This window comes from Sus scrofa, chromosome 5 (assembly GCF_054392235.1).
Source record: "Sus scrofa isolate SSC_HxYL_T2T_F1_AM1 chromosome 5, Sscrofa_HxYL_maternal_Yorkshire_Landrace_v2.0, whole genome shotgun sequence".
In the NCBI taxonomy this organism is placed as follows: Eukaryota; Metazoa; Chordata; class Mammalia; order Artiodactyla; family Suidae; genus Sus; species Sus scrofa.
Window position 1 is genome coordinate 12,698,867 of NC_139387.1, and position 21,720 is coordinate 12,720,586.

At 43.4% G+C, this 21,720-nt stretch overlaps 1 long non-coding RNA gene across 1 annotated transcript; it reads left to right on the top strand.

The window, feature by feature from the left end:
• Window positions 1–1,312: 1,312 nt before the first annotated feature.
• LOC102165387 (uncharacterized) lies at window positions 1,313–12,598 on the top strand. The gene is made up of 3 exons (XR_002341062.2): window positions 1,313–1,459; window positions 11,106–11,233; window positions 11,895–12,598. It is a non-coding gene; the product is annotated as an uncharacterized LOC102165387 (long non-coding RNA).
• Window positions 12,599–21,720: the final 9,122 nt, after the last annotated feature.

Here is a 21,720-nt window from a genome sequence, read left to right on the forward strand (position 1 = left end):
CAGTGATAGATAGATAGATAGATAGATAGATAGATAGATAGATAGATAGATAGATAGATAGATAAAAATCTCAACTTTCTTTATTTGCAGTGTTCCTGCCAGCACCACCAATCATGGACTAATAGATGTTTTATCCATTGCCATGTTATTCCACACTTTATGCTTCTGACAAAGCAACTTATTTTCCAATGAAAGAAGTATATTGCTAGACTTACATGCATTGAGTTCACGCTGAGGAAAAGCTAGCTTGATAAACTGCTGGGAAGCCCTGTTGAAGTGTTTATGATGCCGTCTGGAAGACAACACACCATGGGTCAGAAATTCCGGGGTACAGTACGTGCCTTAAATCAGTGTCCATATGTGGTGTTGCCTCCTCCTTGTCAAGGATTGGAAGTGAAAGTGTACTGAAGGCATTTTTGCTTCCTTTCCCAATGATCATACCCTGAAAGTGTTTGGGAACAAGGAAGGAATGCTTCTGCCAGGAAACAGACACCTTTCTGTTCACTTTGAAGTTGAGAACTTTCCTAGCCATTTTGGGCTCTTTCTCGGGCTGAACCAACAGGCAGAGGTGGTTGCTGTAATGACTGGATCCAGATTACCGATGACAATGTTGTTTGCTGCCTTTTGAGAATGGTAACCCACATTATATCACTCAGCGTATTATCCATCTTTGCTGTAGACTAGATTATCCTGAACTTTAGTGGCTTAAAGCAACTGGCATTTATTAGCCCAGCCTTATGCTTAAGGGCCTTTCACGAGGTATCTGTCAGGGTATCTGTCAGGGTTGCAAATCATCTGAAGGCTCCACTGGGGAAGGGTCTATTGCCAAGTTTACTCACAAGGATGACCCTTGTGAGTTTCTCTTAACCTTTCCCACACTTTTATAGTCCCCTCTTTAAAATCCATCCCCTTTGTGCAAACCATCTGTTTCACGTTTAGAAGTTTTTAATGTACAATGTTGCTTTCCTTCTCCATTCAGAAAATATATGCAGTTGAGGTTTATGATTTATTTAGTATAGTTTATGATAAAATGTGTTTTGTATTTCACAAAGGATGTTCCATAAACACTTGTTGAATGAAATATATGAGTTGTGACTTGAAATCTAACATGAACCTTTTCATAAGGGCCAAAGCTAAGGAACTTTCAAATATAACAAGTTACTGCCAGGGTTCATGATGTTCTGAATTTTCCTCCAAAGGGGAAATGGCCAAATTTGGTCCTTTACATAACTTATTTTGGTAGATAGAATGGAGAAGAGGAAGTGAAAGGAGAGGAGAGAGAGACGGAGAGAGAGAGAGAGGGAGAGAAAACACATTATCTAGGATATGAGAATCTTTTTCAGTGAGGGGCTTTCAGAAAGGTGACATGAAAAGACTAAGAATGCTAAACACAATTTCCTGCAAGTTAACAACTGCTAAAGGCTGTCCTTGAACTTCACCTGTGGTCTCCTTCAAGCAGGTGAGTAATTGGGTTGACTGTCTGCTTAACCCCTTGAGATCCACCAAAGCCTGGCCCTCTAGTGACTAGAAACTCACAAATTGGTTATGTCCCTCTCTTATCCTCACTCCATCGCTGCCAAATGCAGGCTGACATTACTCAGTGTCCTTAACATCTCATCTAATTAGGTTTGCAAAATTCCTGTATTATATTTATTGATTTTTAATTTTTAAAAACATTAATACAATTTTTAGAGATTCCTTTCCTTTTGCCTCTGACTATTTTTAAGGCTTGACTTTCAGCTGACTTTAAAGTAACATATTTGCTAAAATGCTACCCTTGGCTTTGAGAAGCTGGCATGAGCTGACCCAGTGGGACATTTTTTTGATCTAGCTTTGTCAATTGGAGAGAGCCGTGGACCACGGTGAGTACCAGATTTCTTGAGCCATATCTCAAATCCCTTAAAGACTTGCATTCTGACCTTGGGAAAGTACTTGCCAAAATCTTGGCCCCAGAGTTTCCATCTGCATGTATGTTTCTCCTTTTTAATCTCTTCCAGAAAGATAGTCCCTGGAGTTCTTTATTCATTTTTAGCTATCTCCGGCCTTTCTCTGAGTTCTCCAAGATTTAGTGGTGTTTTTCTGATTGATATCTGTGGATGAAACAATTTAAACTGACATTGTTAGAGCGTTTGTAGAACATGAAAAAAGCTTGTATTACAAAGTTATATTTAAAAAGGACTTTACAAAGCCATATAAGCAGTATGATCACAACCACTTAAAATATACTCAGGAAATGTAACAGCTTACATGCTTTTGGGATATGGAAAAAGGATATATATATATATGTATATATATATATGAAATAATTTTTATGATGACTAAGAATTGCATCTATAGTGGAGTTCCCATTGTGGCTCAGTGATAATCTACCAGACTAGCATCTGTGAGGATGCAGGTTCAATCCCTGGCCTTACTCAGTGGTTTAAGTATCTGCTGTTGTCATGAGCTGTGGTGTAGGTCACAGATGTGGCTCAGATCCTAAGTTGCTGTGGCTGTGGCATAGGCCGGGAGCTACAGCTCTGATTCAACCCCTAGCCTGGGAACTTCCTTATGCTATAGGTGTGGCCCTAAAAAGATAAAAAAAAAAAAAAAAAAAAGAATTGCATGTATAGTGGAAATATTCTCTTTATTTAAAATAGTTTAGGGTCACCACTTGCAATTGTAGCATTCATACACTTTCCATGGCACCTGGCTGATGGAATCAGCTGGAGCTGAAATCTAGCTGAGCCTGGCTATGGTGTGGAGGTGCACCTGCCCAGGGTGTGACTTTTTCCTAATCTATCTGCCCAGAGGAGGTATATTTTCTAATCCTTATGGAAACTTTCTAAAGAATAGTGGAGGAGTTCCCTGGTGGCCTAGCCATTGTCACTGCTATGGGTCAGGTCACTGCTATGTGCAGGTTCCAGACCTGGCCCAGGAACTCCCACATGCCACAGACACAGCCAAAAAAAAAAAAAAAAAAAAAAAAAAAAAAGAATGGTGGAATCTTAGAATAGAAGAATAGAGATAGAGAGCCGGTGAGTAAGTTGGTTAGTCTCATAATGGTGAAGCTGGGGTCCTAAGTAATTTCTTTAAATGGGGCCATTGTGTTTTACATGCTCCCCATCCTCTAACGTTGCCTAGGAGTCAGGAACAACTGTTGTGTAATTGTGCTTGGTTGGTTCCAAATACAGCCTAATGATTCAAATCCAGTCCCCTGTGCTAGGAAGACATGCCAAACTCAGTGGCAACTTTGGAGCTTAAAATTTGATTTCAACAAAGCGTGGTGGGTGTTTTGGACCATTCGGCTTAAGACTCTCCAAGGAAGTGCTTCTCTCAGAGGGAAGTTGGGTTGATTCTATCTGGTAGAAGTTAATCTGGAATTTCCTAGCCCAGGTTTCTCAAATTGAGTTCTGCAAGATATTAATGTGGTTTATCTCCATACATACACAGGTGCCCATGTAACCAACCGAACTATACTTTGAATAAAAGGACAGTAAATTCCCACTGTGGCTCAGCAGGTTAAGAACCCAACTAGTATCCACGAGGAAGTGGGTTCCATCCCTGGCCTCGTTCAGTGGGTTAAGGATCCGGCGTTGCTGCGAGCTGTGGTGTAGGTTGAAGATGTGGCTCAGATCCCACGTTAATGTGGTTGTGGTGTAGGCCAGCAGCTGCAGCTTGGATTCAACCCCTAACCTGGGAACTTCCATATACCGTAGGTTTGCCCCTAAAATTATAAATAAAACAAAATAAAATAAAAAATAAAAGGACATGAAAAGAGGTGCTTCCTATTTTCTCAAAGGACTCGAAGTCAAGAACAATGCAATGGTCCCTAGTACTCCCACGTGCTAGACAAATATGTTTCCAAGGATGTGAACACATCCCGACTCGCACTGACTCAACACCCCCTCCAGCCTCGGTATTGGGAGAGGTGGCTGGGTTGGAAGACTTTGGAGAGACTGATTTCAGAGAGAGCTGTCAAGGAGCTGTGTGTCCCCAATCCCCTCTCCATCACAGAGTGGGGGGAGCTCCCCCTACAGCTCCAGCCAAGCAAGGAGAACGTCGAGAAGACCTATCAAGAACTTGACAGGTGGTCCCTAGAGTTGAGGAGTGCAGGGCCTGGCATCTGACTCACATTTGAAATGTCTGAAAATGAGAATGGGGGCTGACGCTTCCCCAGCTGGCATGACAGCAAAGGAGAGCTGCTATGGGAAGGGCCCTGACTTCTAGAGTTTGGGGCACAAGGATGCTTGTGTACTTATGAAAAGTCAAACATGAACCCCTAGGAAGGGCATGTGACTTGGAGGTCACAGGGACTCTTCCTCCAGGGGGTGGCAAGGTGAATGGGAGAGAGGAGTGGGCCACTGGAAACCAGGGAGCTGTGGGGAAAGTCATCAAGGGGGCAGTGGCTGGGAAGATGCCGTGACCCAGGGAGTTTATAAAGATCCTACAAAGATGCTGTAAGAAAGGAAGAACCACTTTTGGACATGTGTCTCTTCTATAAGATGCCAGCAGAAAACTCAGTGTTTTCCAGATCAGAATGTCCCATCCTCTCAAAACTATGAGGGGTCTCAAACTGCAGCTGGGAAGTGGAGGAGAAGGTAGTGTGGGGTGGGGAAGTAGAGAAAAAGGACTCTAACCCATTCCCATCTCAGCTTTTCAGCCTATGGTTGGCCTGAGCTGGAGGCAGAGAAATGTTTTAAATTATCTGATGTTTGGAATTTTACTATTTTGCAGGACTTTTTTTTTTTTTTTTTTAATACCGGGGCAAAGGCAGCTTTTTTTTTTTTTTTTGTCCTTCTGCCATTTCTTGGGCTGCTTCCACAGCATATGGAGGTTCCCAGGCTAGGGGTCTAATCAGAGCTGTAGTTACCAGCCTACACCAGAGCCACAGCAACACGGGATCGGAGCCGCGTCTGTGACCCACATCACAGCTCATGGCAACGCCGGATCCTTAACCCCCTGAGCAAGACCAGGAATCGAACCTGCAACCTCATGGTTCCTAGTCGGATTTGTTAACCACTGCGCCACGACGGGAACTCCCAAAGGCAACTTGTTTAAGAACATAGTTGTGAACCTGTGAGACCTTCCCGGGACTCCATCATAGATAAGGAGGAATAATTTGAGTTTCAAAGAAAACTAGTATGAAAAACATAGTGAGTTTCCAATCATCGCTTACTAAGTTCGGCTCATTCACTTGTCTGATTGTGGTTATTTAAGTATAATATCTTGATTACTGGTCTCGCCTGCTAATAATAGCAACTTGGCCTTATGATTTTTTTAAAAAAAATTTTATGGGATTTTTTTTTTTTAAAGTGGCTACACCAGCTGCATATGGACATTCCCAGGCCAGATTGAGTCTGAGCCACAACTGTGACGAATGCCACAGCTGCAACAACGCTGAATCCTTTAACCCACTGGGATGGGCAGGGGATTGAACCCATGCCTCTGCAGCAATCTGAGCCGCTGTAGTCACGTACTTAACCCGTTGTGCCACAATGGGAACTCCACCTTACACTTTCTTTACAGTGTTATTATAGAAGGAGCATCCACTGGCCTTCTTGTGGAAGATAATTTCATCTCAGAGTGGCCCCTCTTGTCATTTCTGAGGTTTTTTTTTTTTTTTTTTTTTCCTGTGATGTGGCAGTTCTTACCCAGGAGGGCATGTCTTTCTGGTCCCCTCATTCCAATTTCTTGTTGCCATTTGCTGCCTCGTCTGTCATTGGTTCTCATGACAAGTAGCTATTCCCTCTCTTGGTTCCACCAGACTGACCCTGGTGACTCCTCCCCAGCCCCAGGAAGGGGCACGGCTCTCCTCATGTCCAGAGTGCCATCTAGCTGCTTGCACGGCTTCCCTGGAGCAAGAAACCAGACCTGCCCTTTTGAAACAGGGAGTTTTACAACAGCTGTCTGTCAAATATACCAGCAATTTCTTTGGCTTCTGGTGCTGAGGCTGCCGCTTGTTGAGAGTTTCTAGAAAAATGGAATGCTTGATGGTGCCCTCATACTTTAGCTGTTTCCATATATCCAGGGACTGTTCACCTCAACCACCTGGACCACTTCTGCTCTCTCCATGTGTCTCCACTGCTCCTAGCCCCAGAGAGGAGGAAGTCCTCTCTCCTGCATTCCCAAAGCCACTCCATTTCCCAACCCCAGTCTCACTACTTTCCCAGGATGACTGAAAAGGCAAATGTTAATTTCCTTTATGAAAGTGTTCTACCATCAACTTCTAGGGTGTAATTTTGGCTCCATCAACCAAGCACAATGATAACAAAATTTGCTTTTTCTAAGGTTAAGGTGATCCATGATCACCTTTCACATAAAGAGCCAAATACACTTAGGAAATTGTCTTAATCATTATGTGATAAAGTACCTTTAAAATATAACCTGTCATACTAATTGGCTACATGAAGTCATCCTTCTTATGTACATTGTCTTATAATTTCAACACAATTTTATGGTATTATTTAAATTGTACTGCATGGTAAATGCATGATTCCACCTTATTCCCTACAGATCTATGGCAGAAAGAAGGAAGCCTTGAACCAATTGTGGAGTCTCATGTTCTTCAAACAGTCTAAATCGAAACACCCCCCCTTCCCCCCAAAATAAAACTCAGAATGCAATTCCAAGTGAAGACAAAGAATTGCACTTTATAATGCATGGGATGCTTTTGGCATTCCATCAATGCATAAAACTTGTGACAGTGTTCAAAATATCGAATGGTATGATAAGCTTGGGAAATACCGCATTCTATCAGATGAGTGGGGGCTGGTAGGTGGGGAGCAGGTGGGGGCTGGTCAGGTTATCTCCACATCATGTTCCCATGAGTCTCTGCCAGGGATCCCAGTGGCAGAGAGGATGAACAATCAGAGTTTGTTTTGCAGTATAAGAGTGTGGGGGGTTTTAGGAGGTGCCCCCCAAAATTGTCATTTATCTTGCTGTCCCAGAGGTGCGGCCAGAACTCTGGTGATCTGCAAGGAATGAGTTATGTTTGTCTTTCTCCCTCAAGGCTCTCATCAATGATGAGCTCTATAAATGTAAACTGGGCACCCTGATTGGGAGAAGGTTACAGAACTCTGGGGATTTCTCTCTGTGCTCGTCTTCTTAGTGAGGATAAATCAGTCCCTGTCTGGGTGGGAAACATAATCCAATAAAGTCAAAGAGAAAAAAAAAGATTCAAGAGAGGCAGAAGTGGAATTAAAACTATGGTCACGAGGCTAGCCAGAGGAAGAATGCAGTGCAGAAGAACAAGAGAAGGGAAAGACTTTAAAACTGGCGTGCTGGCAGGGTCCAGGCTCTGACTGCAGACGGTAACACGGTACCTTTTGAAAAATCTGTGGCAGCTTGTAATTGAGAGCAATAAGGAAGCAATTTCAAGGAGTCTTGTGATTACAGGTCCAGGAGAGAAAGACACTGGGGTGGTCTGGAAGTCTGCTGGGCTGTGTGGGGTGTTTGCACATTGATTGGATATGCTTGATCTGGAGCGGAGCCAGCTTCTTGCAGTGACTGAGCATCTGCCAAGATGTATCAGGCCTGGAATTCACTACCAACGTCTTCTAAGATGTCTGGGTAAAATTGATCCAACCTTGTGCAGCTTGAAACTTGTTTCAGTATTAACAGTTTGATGTCTGAGGAAGAAGACTGAAGGCTCCCCCAAACACAAGATATTGACGTTTCTTTTTCCCCTGAAAGGACGATCATTTAGAGGAGAAAGGAGGCTATGTGGAGCGAAACTTGCAGAAAATGTCAAAGAAATGGGTCGTGGCTTTCTGGATGTGTTTGGCGACTCTAGGATAATGAGCTTGCTACTGCTAAAGGCAACTGGAAAGAAGGGGTTTTGTTAAAAGCAAACTTGCTCTTCCATCAAGAGGGCTTTAAACTGAAATTTGAAAGGGAGGTGAGAAGGACTCAGATAAAACTGTACATCAGGAGATTTCGGCGGATGAAGGGCATGGCCCAGAACAGCTCTTCCCAAGTGTGGGTGATTCAGTTCTCCGTGGGGTTAATTGTTGTTCAGCTAAAGTAGGGTTTGGTGATGAAGGAGAAATGGAGAACCCCAGGTTATGCAAACCCAATCAGGTTTCTTTGGGGAGGAACGTCTCACACCAACTTGTGCTCTGACTTGCAGAGAAACTTAAGGTACAAAGTGTGTCCTAACTCCTTTGATCATAGAATCTTGTTTTTTCACTGACATATCTTAATGTATCATAAAAATTCTAGTGATCCATTCCACTCTGCTGGGGAAACTTTGATCTAGAGGGAAGTAGCCATTCTATAGAACCCCTCCAACCCCCTTCCACAATCCTACAAATATCTGAGTAGATAGGTTGGCATTTGAGAGAGATCGATAATGGCAGGCCTTTTCTCAGTCAGAGTCAGGAACCAATTTAGAGATGATCAGAGGAGTCAGAAAGGAGGACATCTAGGAGGACTTTTTCACTAATCAGAGCTGGGTGGGGAATGTGGCTTTCAAACTTTTATTTGTGTGACGCAATAGATGGAACTGTGTCCCTTCAGAATTCACATGTTTAAAAAAAGCAAAAAAAAAAAAATGGCACAACATTGTAAATGAACTATAATTTTCTTTAAAAAACTATGCGAAATCTCTATGCATCCCCCCCCACCCCCCGCAAAGTAATGGCATTTGCAGATGGGGCTTTTGAGACCTGATTAGGTTTAGATGAGGTCATGAGTGTGGGGGAATCTCATGAAGGGGTTAGTGCCCTTGGAAGAAGGAACACAGTGCTCTCTCTCTCCTCTCTTTCTTTCCTCTTTGCCAGGTGAGGACACAAGAAGAAGAGAGCAGAGAGCTCTCACCAAAACCCTACCATACTTTTACCCTGTTCTTGGACTTCCAGCTTCCATAACTGTGATGTTGTTTAAGCCATTCAGGATGGTATGGCATTCAGGATGGTATGGCATTCAGGATGGTATGGTATGGCAGTCTGAGTCTAAAACCTGTGGGCTTCCTAAAGTGAATTCAAGCCACTTGGTCATAAAGAACTCTAGAAAAATACAGTCCTCTGCAATGCGGAGGTCTACTGCTGGGCTAAGAACGGATCAAAATCCATGCAGATGAGCAGAGCTGCCATGCAGACCAACTGTGTTCTCCCAAACTCACCACTGAGACACGTCATTCCTTCTACTTTAGGGAGGGGTGGAAAGAAGCATTAGGGCTTGATGAAAATGTGGTCTTCTTTCACAGTTTTTCCCTTCACCAAAGAAGAATTTGCAATGATCTTTATTTCTTGTGTGACCATGGAATGAGATTGAACAAAGGGATCATGCAAGAGTTTGTGCGTGCATGCATGCGTGCGTGCGTGTGCGTGCATGCATGTGTGCGTGTGCATGTGTGTGTGTGTGTGTGTGTGTGTGTAAAACACAGCATGGTGTGTGCTTGGTGCGTATTTGCCAATGGCTAATTCTGTGAGATGCATTGTGTCTCCCCATCTGGCCACAGACATTCCAAATAGCTCATTAGGACAAAGCAACTCTTCAGTGTACACTAGTTCATACCTATGGACCCACCTTGACTGCACAGACAAGTCTTTACTTGAGATAAGAAAAGGCTCCGTGAGCTAAATGTGTCTTAGAAGATAAAGAGGTGCTCAGGAGCCTAGTGTGGATTCCAAGGACTCTTGGCCAACAAGTCAGGAACTGGGGGCCCCGGCTCTGAGAAATTCAGGAACCTTAGTCATATTCTTCCAGAATGTAGTCTTCCTGGAACTTCTTCCATTTCCATTTGTTTCCATCACCATTCATAGTAAAATTCATAAAAGACAAAGGTCTGTGGGTGTGTCTTTGGAAGCATTCAGGAGGAGAGGCATGAGAGAGTTTCAACCAGTCTTGAGAGGGATGCCCAGGGATGGTGCCCGTGGGATGAGTGGGTGATTGGGGGTTTGCAAAGGTTGGACTCATGCCTACATATGAAATATTAGGATGCAACTTGCTTAAATAAAATGGATCTGAAAACGTGGACTTGTGGAATAACACTTCCATCCAGGTAATAAACCCTAGGGTGGAGAAGTTCAACTTTACAAGCTGAAACAAGAGCTCTATCATACCAAATTCCAGGACTCCCCATCTGGCATTTTCAAGGTGTGCATTGATTATAAAACCATACATACATTAATTAATTTGATATACAATTTACATTACATGGACTCCTGTTGGTTATTTTACTCATTTTTTAATTTTGTTGAAGTACAGTTGATTTACAATGTTGTGATAATTTCTGCTGTACAACAAAGAGATTCAGCACACACATATCCATTCTTTTTCAGACTCTTTTTCAATAAATTATCACAGTGTATTGCATAGACGTCCTTGTGCTGTTCACTAGGTCCCCATTGACCATCCATTCCATATACAATGGTGTGCATATGCCAATCCCCAATCCATCCCTCCCCCAGCACCTATCCCCTTTGGTAAGACTCCTCTTGGTTACAACAGAGTTGAAACTTAGGAATTCATGGTAAAAATTCATTGTTTGTTTTTTAAACTCTTGTGATCTCCGGTCTTTTAGTTTATTCAGGTATGTGCTACATGCAAAAGTGTAAGGTTATGGTCACAGGTGATAAAAGACTACCTGTGAGTTAAAGGACAAAGTTGCATTGAGGTTTTGGTTTTAACATGTTTTTTTTCTAACCAATTTATTATTTTTTAGCTTGCAAAAACAAGACCAACTTGAGCTCTTAAAAACACCTTTAGTTCTGAACTTTTTGAAAGAAAAACAGCTTTATTATTTAGAGTCTGAAATGCTCTGCTCCAAATTATTTTCTAAAAGAAACAGTTGTTAATATAACACAGTTTCCTGATAAAAGTTGCATTTTCTCAAAAATGCATCTTTTAAGCCCAAGCTCCTGATCCCTCCCACTCCCTCCCCCTCCCATAAGGGAGCTTGGGCTTATCAGACACAACCTAGAATAGATTTACAAGGAGATCCCGCTGAATAGCATTGAGAACTATGTCTAGATACTCATGTTGCAACAGAAGAAAGGGTGGGGGAAAAACTGTAATTGCAATGTATACATGTAAGGATAACCTGACCCCCTTGCTGTACAGTGGGAAAATAAAAAAAAAAAAAGAAAATGAAAAAAAAATGCATCTTTTATGTTTTCTAGGTGCCCAAAGAGTGAACAGAGGACCTGTGATGTGGCAAGGTTCTCCTTTTCTATTCAATGTCTTACCGTGGCTGGCACTTTTCTGGCAAATCCTCTCCATCTCCATTTCAACGTTGGATCATTTCTCAGTGGGTTCTTATTATGTGTTTACCTGTTGCCCACCTGCCCCAGACTAGATTTTTACCTTCCCAAAGGGCAGGGGTTGTGTCTTGTTTACTGTTTGTATTACACCAAGCACAATCCAGAGCTTCAGTACGTGTTGGTTGACTAAGTGAGTTGATGAAAGAGGTTTTCAGTGAGGTTTGAAGGGAGAAGGAAGAGATGAGACCTTGCAGAAATCTGGAGGAACTCATCTGGCCCAATCAAGACACGAGGAGTAATTATGAACATGTGAGTTGAAGAGGTGCAGGTTTGGGGAGGAGGGATAAAGAAGAGCCGGAAGAATTTCACGGCGAGGGAACAGCATTTAGAACCCAAAGAAAGCAAAGAGGAAAAAGCACTCTGCTCTGCTAGAACCAGAATGTAATGTTCTTGAAAAACTTCGTATGATAAAAATTCAAGTTATTAAAGTATCATTTCAATGGGAAAAGAAGGTTAAGGGGTTAGAGATTTTCAGGCACAAAATAACAGATGATGCTTTTTCTATATGGATTTCAAAATCTGCAAAGAATTAAGATCTTGTACCAGTGGGAATTTCACTGAGGCAGACATCTGCTGGAGGTCTAACTCTGCGAAAACACATCAACTGATAAATTGTTGAAAAAGCCTAATAATCATTTCATTTTTCAGAGGCTGGAATAAGCAATAAAGAGGCGGGCACTGTGAACGGAGCCATGATGGAGACAGAACAGGGACGTAAGAAGGACGTGGAGGCCCTTTATTTGGGTCCTTCCCCAGTTCCTTCCTCCCATTCTCCCTTCTTCCTTCAACACTTATTGTGGTTTCAGTGCCAGAGATACAAGACGAAGATTAATAACAGTCCATTCATTTCTGTCCTCAAGGAACTCCTAGCCCAAGGAGAAAAGAGCTAGCCAAAGATAACTAAAAAGTAATGCAAGAGATGATGTATCTGGGTTCAAATGTAAAACTCTGTGTGTGTGTGTGTGTGTGTGTGTGTGTGTGTGTGTGTGTGTGTGTGTATACACATGAAGAATTATGTGCACATGGTGGCATTGTCTAGGGGGATGGCTTCACTTTGAAGTTGCCCTGTTAGAGGATACAGGAGCTTTTACTTCAATTGAGTGAGATATGAGAAAGGTTTTTCAAGAATTCCAAACAGAGGAGGAAGCTTGGGAGAGGCATCACCATGAAAGGGTGTCTTAGTGTATTTAGAGGAATGATGAACCATCTGGGGCAGTTAAGAGGAACAAAGAAGGAATGCCAAGGTAAGGCTGGAAATGTGAGCCTGTAGAAGCTGTCTGCCTTCATACATGTTGTATATGTTTTATACATGTGAGGTTGTAAAAGCGAATAAACAGAAGGGTTTGAAACAATGTTTTATTATAGTTGATTTACAGTTTCTGTCAATTTATGCTGTATTGCAAAGTGACCCAGTTACACATATACACATATTCTTTCTCTCACATTATCCTTTATCATGTTCCATCACAAGATATTACTAGATATAGTTTATATGACTAGATATAATTCCCTGTGCTACACAGCAGGATCTCACTGAAGGGTTTTTAAATAAAGGAGTTAAAGTGTTGGATTGGCATTTTAGCACATGGAACGGAGTAGTTATGGCATAGAAGGGAACATGGAACAAATAATAAAATGCGACCTACCTTACTTAGGTTCAAAGACAGTAGACTTTGAAAGGGTCAGAAAAAAAGATAGGAATGGTCTTAGAACTTTGGCTTGGAGAAGCCAGAACTGGTTAGGAGATGCCATGAAATAAAACTCTCGATGCATTTATTTATTCACTTATTCAACAATGTCTTACCAAGTAAGGAATAGATGTCAGGGATTATAATAGGTTCTTGGGGTAGAGCTGTGAACTAAACAGTGTTTCCCTCTGCTCTTGTAGGCTTGCAATCTAGAATGAACAGTCACAGCCCATTAGTTGGCTATGGAATGAACTTAATGGGTTTTATCAAGAAGAAGAGGGAAGGAGGAGGACAAGGAGAAGGAAGGGGGAGGAGGAGAAGGGGGAAATAAAAAACGTGGGCAAGGAATGGAACGGAATAGAAAATATCAGGGCACATCCCACATACTGAGAATAGAACCTGCCTCATTAGAGTGTTTCTCCTGTTGTGCTGGGTCATGATGGAAGATGTATGTTTCACAGTGAGAGACTGATTTCAGGCACGCCACTTTGAGGGCTTCCTCCATCGCAATCCATTCCAGACATCACTCGAGCCCCATCACTCCCAAGCACCAGGTTCTCGCTCCCGTCCATCCTCAGTACCTCCTTCCTCTTCCCTTCTTTTGGCCCTTCTTATAGTTACTTACCTTTGTGGGGGACATGTCAATAATTATTGAGCATAATAACATTTAGTAAGGCTCCCCATCATGCTAAACACGGATGATTTAAAGGTGATGTGAGGAGTTCCTGCTGCGGTGCAGAGCTTAATGATCTGGCTTGTCTCTGTGGAGGCACCGGTTCGATCCCCAGCTCAGGGCAGTGGGTTAAGGGTCTGGCATTGCTGTGGCTGTGGTTTAGGTCGCAGTTCTGGCTTGGATTTGATCCCTGACCTAGGAACTTGCATGTGCCAAGGGAGGCTGGGAAAAAAAAAAAGGTGACTTGAAACAAACAAGACTCCCCAGCGCTACAGGATTCATAATCTAGTGAGAGAGAGAAATATCAATAAATATATCACATGGATAAATACACAATTATGAACAGTGATAAGTGATACCAGAGGGAGGAAGAAAGGAAGGGAAGAAAGAAAGAAAGAAGAAAGGCAGGGGAGGAGGGAGGGAGGGAGGAATGGGGGGGAGGCACAATCTCTGACAGTGAGACAGAGACTTTCTCCTCCAAAGCAAAAATGGCTAGAGAAACCCTGCACGTGTTTCAGCGTATGTCTCTGTGGGGCATTTTCTCCTGTCTTCCGTAAAACCTAAGGCTAAAACTGCCCCTTGTCCCCATCCCAGGGCAACCCCTCATTAAATATGCTCCGTGTGTCTGGCGTGGGCTCTAAGGGAAGAAGGCTATACTCAAAGGAGCCATTTATCCTACTTTGTAGTCCAATGAAGGCTTAATGTAGCTTGGGAGGTGGAGATGAGGTCATTACTTCCCAGATTGAGGGCTGAAAGTGAATTGCATTGTCACCGACTGCCTTCTTATTTTAGGTCTAGGACTGTGCAGCAATTCTTTATCATGTTTTTAGATCCATGCTTAGGATATATGAGTTGGCTATATCCCGCCATTTGGATGTTATTAATATGCAGGACTGCTGCATCCTCTTCCAGAAAATTCCTCTGCACTTTTCCCTCAGGACTCACCTTCCCTCCAGACCAGATGAGGTAGAGTTCCTTTCCGTCCAAGTCTGTAAGGCAAGGAAATCAATTGGACCCAATGACAGTGTGATTCAGTGGGCCCTGAGCAGAGGCTGAGCGCTTGTCACTGGCTCTGTGGTGGATAGGGAGGCAAAAGCTGCAGAACTAAGACTTTCCAGGCACAGTTGCTGTGAAAGTGTTTTTTACAATGAAGGTACCTTGCACATTAGAGCTCTTAGCAGAAGGGGACTTTGTTTGTTTGTTTGTTTGTTTGTTTTGAGCCATACCCAAGGCATATGGAGGTTCCCAGGCTGGGGGTTGAATTGGAGCTGCAGCTGCTGGCCCATGCCACAGCCGCAGCAACGTCAGATCTGAGCTGCGTCTGTAACCTACACCACACCTCATGGCAATGCCGGATCCTTAACCCACTGAGAGAGGCCAGGGATCGAACCTGCATCCTCATGGATACTAGTCAGATTTGTTTCCACTGAGCCACAACGGGAACTCCGACTCTGGCATCTTTCGAAACAAATAAAAATAATAAGAAAATAAAGTAAAAGTATCCTTCTGGCATCCAGGAATCTCAGAGATCGGATGCTATCTTAGTGATTCAGCCTCTGCTCCCAGTCCCCTCAGAGGCTCCCAGCAGGGTGTGGATGCAGAGAAGCTGCAAGAGCCAATTCCCTGCCAGGAGCTGACCAGGGTGCTTTTCAAGCACAGGCTTGGCCGTCCTTCCCGGGGATCAAGAAAGGCGAGGTCATACCCCAGACTACTCAGGGCACTGAGGCTCCCAGAGAAAAATAGCTTGAACAAGGTCCTTCATTCATTCTATGCATAACATTCTTTGTGTGTGGCTCTGCCCTGGGCAGGAGGATATAATGGTTATGTTAGGCAAGGGGTCCCTTGGTAGCTTAGCAGTTAAGCATTCAGTGTTGTCATTGCTGTGGCTTGGGTTCCATCCCTGGCCCAGGAACTTCCACATGCAGTGGGCATGACCAAAAAGAAATAAATAAAATATAATAAAAAAATTAACAACTCTAAGATATATGGGTGATGGGGTCCTGAGGTATAGCACAGGGAACTGTATCCAATCTCTTGGGTAAGAACCTGATGGAAAAAACAACTACAAGAATGGGTGTGTGTGGGTGGCTGGATTACTTTCCTATGCAGTAGAACCTGAAGGAACTTTGTAAATCAATTACATTGTAACAAAAATTTAAAAAAAATAGGAGTTCCCATTGTGGCTCAGTGGTTAATGAACCCGGCTAGTATCTATGAGGACACGGGTTCAATCCCTGGCCTTTTTCAGTGGGTTAGGGATCCCACGTTGCCATGAGCTGAGGTGTAGGCTGCAGATGCCACTCAGATCCCATGTTGTTATGGCTGTGGTGTAGGCTGGCAGCTACAGTTCCGATTCAACCCTTAGCCTGGGAACCTCCATATGCAGTGGGTGCGGTTCTAAAAAGACAAAAGACAAAAAATAAAATAAAACTTCAGGTGCAATGATTTTTAAAAAGGAAAAAAACCCCTTAACTCTATAAATAAATAAAAACAAGTTAGGCAAGATCCTTACCCATACAAAGCTTCAAAAGATAGACCGCTGGTATCTAAATAAAAGTTTAATTTTGGAGAGTGATCCGTGCCATGGAAACCATAAGGATGAACTGTGATGGGGAATAACTTGGGGGATGTTGCAGGTGCTGTGGTCAGGGAACTCCTCGTGATAGAGACGACATTTGAGCTGAGAATGCCTGATGAGAAGGAGCTGGGCATGAGGATGCCTGGGAAAGAGTCTCAGGTTGGTAAACTGCAAGAGTGAAACGTCCTCCGTGGGAATAACCTGGACATGCTCAGCTCAAGGGGTGGGAGGAAGACCAGTGTGGCTAGAGTATCGTGTAAAGGGGGTCACAAAGGCCCTTCAGGTTTTTTATTTTTTATTTTTAGGGCTGTACCTGCAGCATATGGAAGTTCCAGGGCTAGGGAGTCAAATCGGAGCTGCAGCTGCCAGCCTATCCCACAGCTTTGGGCAATACCAGATCCTTAACCCACGGAGGGAGGCCAGGGATCAAACCTGCATCCTCATGGATACTATGTCAGGTTCTTAACCCACTGAGCCAAACAGGAACTTCCCATCAGGGTTTAATCAGAGAAGCAGTAACCCTGAGAATTAAAAAGCTAAGGCACTTATTATGGAGGTTCGACCTTGTGCAATTGTGGGACCTCGTTAAAAAGTTTGATAAGGCTGTTGCTTCTACATCTGGTATTGGGTCTGAAGTCAGCAGGACAGGTAGGTGGTTGGGAAGGAAAGATGGACATGGAGTGGGGGAGGGCAATGATGTCTGTGGCCAGCTGGCACCTTTTGCCATGGACTTGTACCAGGATTTGGAGGAGCTAAAGGAAGGGAGAGAATGGGAGCTGGAATCACCAGAGTCGTGTCATCAAGGTGAGGCAGCAGATCAGGGACAACGTGTGTGTGTGACATCACTTGAGCTCCATAAAGACCTTCATGCTGTTGGGAAAAAAAAAATAAGAGGAGATCCTGTAGTGGCTCAGTGGGTTAAGAATCTGACTGGTATCCATGAGGATGTGGGTTCCATCCCTGGCCTCACTCATGGGTTAAGGATCCAGCTTTGCTGTAGGTGGAAGACCCATCTTGGCTCTGGTGTTGCTGTGGCTGTGGCATAGGCCAGCGGCTGCAGCTCCGATCTGACCCCTAGCCTGGAACTTCCATATACTGCAGGTCAGCCCTTAAAAAAAAAAAAAAAATTTGTTCTTTCCACGTCTCAATCTCATGCACATGCTTCTTGTGACCAGTGTATCCTGGAGATATAAGGGAATTCCGGGAAGCCCAGTTCTAGCTTACTAGCTCAACACATACCCTATTCTTTGTCAGTTTGGCATCCATTTATGTCTCTTTTAACCATACTTAACTTCTCAACAATGACAACGGCAGACTATCTCCATCTCACATGTTTTATATACAACTAAAAACACACTTACCTTCCTCTTAAAAAGGATGCACATTCCTTCACCCTCCTTTGGGTGGCATCCATTCTTTTCCAGGTAAATCATATTCCTCTGATTATCTTGTAGCTTAAATATGAGATATAAGATTAGTTACTACTAAACACATTTTAGGTTAGAAGCTAGGAGAAGAGAGGAAAAGAAAAAATAATTAATATATATGCAACTATATTCACATCAAAATAAGAAATAGATATGCAGAACTATTCCAGTCCTGTTTCTGCAACTGGTCATGTGGTGGTAGCTGATGGTTATAACTTCCTATTACTGTGTTTTCTTTGCCCTCAGAAAGCAGGTTGGCACCATGGGGTCCTGTGCCTTTAGGTGAGTCAAAATTTTTTTCCTGAAAGGTATGGTCATTGGTAGTCCTGCCTGTATTGGGTTGTGGTTTTCCCTTTGACTCTAATCATAGGACAGGGGAGTGTAAGAGGCACCTTGGGGCATTTCTTTTTGCATTTTACATCTAGGTCTCTGGTCCTTTTTTATAGATTTTGGTGGAAGAAGTAAGGTCTGTGTTTAGATTCATTTTCTTTTATTTTACATGTAGATATTCAATTGTTTCAGTACCCTTGTCTCTTTCTTTGTCTCTTTCTTTGTCTCTTTCTTTCTTTCTTTCTTTCTTCCTTCCTTCCTTCCTTCCTTCCTTCCTTCCTTCCTTTCTTTCTTTCTTTCTTTCTTTCTTTCTTTCTTTCTTTCTTTCTTTCTTTCTTTCTTTCTTTCTTTCCTCCTTCCTTTCTCTCTCTTTCTTTCTTTCTTTCTTTCATCTTTCTCTTTCTTCCTTCCTTCCTTCTTTCTTTCTTTCTTCCTTTCTTTCTTTCATCTTTCTCTTTCTTTCTTTCTATCTTTCTCTCTAGCTCTCTCTTTCTTTCTTTCCTTCTTTTTTTTTTTTTTGTCTTTCATCCTTTTCAGGGCTGCACCTGCAGCATATGGAGGTTCCCAGGCTAGAGGTCTAATCCGATTTGTTGCTGCCGGCCTGCACCACAGCCATAGCAATGCCAGATCCGAGCTGCCTCTTTGACCTACACCATAGCTCATGGCAATGCCAGATCCTCAACCCACTGAGCAAGGCCAGGGATCGAACCTGCAACCTCATGGTTCCTAGTCGGATTCGTTTCTGCTGTGCCACGACGGGAAGTACTATTTCTTGAAAAGACCATCTTTTCTCCATTACCTTTGCAAATTTGTTAGAAATCGTCTGACTCTATGTGTTTGAGCGCATTTCTGGGCTCTCTCTTCTGTCCCATTGGTCTGGTCTGTTGTTTCACCAAGACCACATAATCTTGATTAATGCAGGTTTGTAGAAAATCTCAAAGTCGGATGCTGTCAATCCTCTGACTTTTATTCTTTGTTCCGTAGTTTTTGACAACTTTAGTCCATGCCTGTCATGTCTCGGAGGTTGACTCTTAAAGGATTCCTTATGAGCCTCACAAATGGACTTCTCCTCCCAACTGTGCAGTTTCCCTCTGGGGCATACAGGTGACAGGGAAGATGAACTATCTGGGGAAATCATGGGGAAGGTGAGATCAGATAGGGATCTGAGGGGCTGCATTAGCTCCAAGAGAAGAGGTGGGGAAAAGGTATTCTAGGCAGGGGCCAGACAAGGAAAAGGCTCGCAGATGGGAATGACTGAGACTGCTTTAAGAAAGGAGAGGAGCACAGCACACCTGAGATCTCAGATGCACAAAGGGAGAGGTACATAGGGGCTGGAAAGAGTACAAGCAGTATCTGAGGCCAAGCCATGGATGGGTAGGAATGCTCTGTTGGGGAGGTAGGTCTTCCCTGTGATGAGGGGTCCCTGGTGATCTGAGGAGGAGTGCGGTATGATCAGACCTCCGGGTGGAATATTCCTTCTTCCTTCTCTCCTCCGCGGAACCTTCCATGAGCCAATCATCGAGCTGAACCTGGGGAATACAGAGGGAAGTCACAAAGGTCCCTATCTTCAAGGGGCTCATGGTGGTGGGCGTACAAACTATGAAGAACCATAGCATAAAGAATCCCAGGCTCTATGGTTAAAATCTGGACGAGGTCCCCTGGGCGTCAGAGGAAGGAACAGCTAATTATACCTGGGGAGTCGGGAGAGGTTCATTCAAGAATAAAGTCCAGGCCATTCAAGAATAAAGTCCAGGAGAGGGAAATGGAATGAGAAGGAACACTTAGGAAGGCTCCTCATTCTTTATTTGACTAACATCTACTGAGCACCAACAATGGACCAGGTATTTTTGTGGACATTGGAGATGGAGGTGCACAGGTGGGCAGGGTCTCCTGCCTTCACAGAAATTACAGTAGGATGGAAAGAGAGAAACTGCAGTGGGAAAAACCAAGAACCGTAACAATGCGATCTGCCATTTATTGAGTTCTTAACATTATGCTAGGTACCGCTCTAAATGCCTTCGATGAATTAACTTAATCTCCACCACAACCTCGCAAAAGAGGTATTATTATTTTCCCCCTTTGTTGTATGGGAAACTGAGGCATAGAGAAGGGATTTAGATAACATTCCTGAGATTTTACAGCTAGTAACCAGTAGAACCATAATTTGAACCTAGATAGCTAGATCTCAGAGATGAAGGTCTTAACAACCGGCCACGTAACCTCTTTGCTAATCAAATGGGGGAAATAGCAGAGAATGAGAAGTTTCATGAAGAAAGCAAACCAAAGCAATGGGGTAGAACATGAAGAGTAGGTGGGGATGGTGCCACTCTAAAAGGATGCTTCTGGAAGACCATACTCAGGAGGTGATAGTCCTATGATACCTGAATGATGGGGAGAATTTAGCCATGGGAAGATCCCACGGAGAGGATCTGATGGCCTCCAGTGGAGAGTGAAGGAGAGAAAAACCACAAAAACGCAATTTGCCTCCGGGCTGGATATAGAGATCAAGGGAGATGATTTCAAATGGGACTTAAGCTCAAATGGCATCAGGGAGAAAGCCAGACCCCCCTCCCCCCACCCCACCGCAGAGCTTCCCCGGGCCCCTGCCTGCCACAACTCTCCCCAAGCCCAAGCCAGGTTTGGCTAATGTTCCTTGGCCTGGTGCTCTGGCTGAGAATTTAATGATACACATAGGCAGTCTGGGCTTTGAGCAGGTACATGTGTATTTCCTAATACTGGTGCAGCTAGGGGCCAAGTCTCAGGGAGCAAATATGTAAGCAGGTGTCTTCGGGGTGGACGAGGCATTGAAGCTTGTGGCAGAAGGCCAAGGGGCTCTCTGCAGATCAGAGGAGCAGAAGCCTTGTCCATGAGATTGTGTGGGAGTCCAGGTCTTTGGAAGGAACACTGGCTAAGTTTCTGGGAAAGCAGATGGAAAAAAAACAAGCAGTTTTTGCAGAGCTCTGGATCAGGAATTTGGCAATCTGAGTATTTATGCTGTTTCTGCCACCAGCTTATTGTGTGATCTTGGCCAAGTTATTTCTTTTTCTCTCTGGGCCTCCTTCTCCCTGTAAAAATAGGGGTGTTGGATTGAATGAACATTAAGGTTCCTGGTAGATGCCTTATTCCCAGGATTCCAGCCCCAATTTGTGAGCTGAACCCCACTTAGGGCAACTGCAGTGAAGGGACAGCAATAAAAATTTGTTTTTCCAAACAGTTAGATATTTCAATATTTTAACAAATGCTTCTAAGATGCAGTCATGAGGAGGAATCAGAACTTTGTGGAATTCTTTGAGGTTTAATATAATGTTATGAAGATGAGAAATACATGTAGGATGATCAGGAATCACCATCTCTCTCAGACTGAGTGCCTCTAAGGGGTCTAGGCCAGCCTTGCTAAGTCCTGCTGTTGCCCTCATCCAAGTTTGGGGCAGGCTATGGGGTGGAGATGGGGTATTCCTCTTCTCAACAAAAAACTCATTATTTGCCAAAAATATGGCATTTAGGTACTGGGCTGAGCCATTGAGTTCAAGGAACTCCATCAAATTTTTGTTTCTCCTGCCATATAGCACTGGGAACTATGTCTGGTCACTTGCAATGAAGCATGATAATGTGAGACAAAAGAATGACTGGGTCACCTTGCTGTGCAATAGAAAATTGATAGAACACTGTAAATTATAGTAAATCACCTATAATGGAAAAAATAAAAAGCATTATAAAAAAAGAAAATGAAAAAAATGATAATAGACCATAAACAAAATTTTTCTTGCTTCTATTTCCC